Raw genomic sequence first — 1,902 nt, 5'->3', positions numbered from 1 at the left:
ACCCTCACAATCACATGGATAAGCAGCACAACAAATACATGGTTTCAAATCTCATTGGCTTTATCTGTGTTTTTCATCTGCCCTTTGACTATGATTTGATCATTTCTGTATCTGATTCATATAACTCTTAACCGAAACAAGTCCTTTACCAACTACTACCTTTCACTCTTAGATGACTGCCTAGCCATTTATTTCAAAGGAAAAATTAAGGCTGTCATGCCCTTCCCTTATGTCTCCCAATATACGTATTTATTTACATGACAATTATTTCCTATTTGTTTACTTGCTGAGAACCGGGTATCCTTCCTCTGTTCCTAAAGTGTGTATCTCTATGTCCCTGTGCTATTAACCTCATTTCCTTTCATGGGCTCATGATCCTCATTCCATCAGTTACCTCTTTGTCTGCAGTATATTCAAATCTTACTCCCTATTCTACATTTCCTCTTACACTAGATATGTACTCAAGTCTCTCTCCCTCTTTTTTTTTTTTTTAAGTTTATTTATTTATCTTTGAGAGAGAGAGAGAGAGAGCATGAGCTGGAGAGGGGCAGAGAGAGAGAGAGGGAGACACAGAATCCAAAGCAGGCTTCAGGCTCTGTGCTGACAGCTCAGCTGGGGCTCAAACCCACGAAACATGAGATCATGACCTGAGCCAAAGTTGGGTGCTCAACCAACTGAGCTACCCAGGCGCCCCTCAAGTTTCTCTTATAGTTGTAGTTTCTAGTTGATGGTTGACTGAACAGATGCTACTTCTTTCTTATGTCAACTCCAAAGCCAAGAAATTAAAAAAAAAAAGCCCTTGCTACTTTGGAAAACAGGAAGTGACATTATTGTTGAACCAGAATCTGTGAATTCCTAGGGAACAAAAAGTATACAGACTGTACTGAAGAAAGAGTGCATAACCTAAAGACACTGCAACAGAAGATGGTTCTAAATGGTGGAAGTTCCTGCATTTCATGAACAAACGACATACACATATAGCACGCAGGTATTCCACTCCTGAATTCATTTCTTAAAGAAATTATTCAAGGGGCAAAGAACTGTAGACAACCTAGATGTTTATCTCTAGGAGAGTGAATGTGTAAAATGTTCTGGATGCGTGCCGCAGAGTGTTGGGCAGCATTTAAAAATCAATTTGATAGATGTACTGATAGCAGTGTGGATAGATCTTAAAAATGTACCGCTGAGAGAAAAAAAAGTACGTTGTGTATGTATGTTGTGTGTTTGATCTACACGAATTACAAATACATGCCTACCGTACAATGCCATGCATTGTCTGGAAACACTTAAAAATGTGCATATTGTATACAATGGAACAGTTGCTCATGGAGGGAGGGAAGTGTGAGTGGGCTCTGGGGGATGGGACATGGTGTTTTTTAAAAATAGAGGAGGTTTAAAGACATAAAATTTCTAACAAGGTAATGTACCTAAAATGTTTATAAAATTCAAAGTGTGATAAAACATAAAGCAAACTTGGGGGCAAAGAGATGTAACATTTTGGGAGCTGGACTTTCTAGAAAAATGAAAATCCAAGAGACATTCATTCATTTAGTCTCAATAATACAGGGAGATATTAAATTATAGTACACTTGACTCTAGGCAAGCAATGAAAATGTTAGCAACATCTAGGAAGAAGGAAATATTAGAATTTGTATTTCAAGCTAATCTATTAAGAGACACTCACAGGTAATGGGATCTTTTATAATTTATACTGACTTTATTTTCCACAATGAGATGATTTCCTTGAGTCAGAATTTAGCACATCATCATATAATATTAGATCTAAATCCCACTCCAGAAACATTATACCCATTTTTAGAATTTCTATTGTATGGGAGAATCTATGACCAGATTCAACTTGAGATAAATTTATGCTCACCTCCTCACAGAAGAAAAACCATA

Source organism: Neofelis nebulosa, chromosome 10 (genome assembly GCF_028018385.1).
Source record: "Neofelis nebulosa isolate mNeoNeb1 chromosome 10, mNeoNeb1.pri, whole genome shotgun sequence".
NCBI lineage: Eukaryota > Metazoa > Chordata > Mammalia > Carnivora > Felidae > Neofelis > Neofelis nebulosa.
This window is presented reverse-complemented; position numbering follows the sequence as displayed.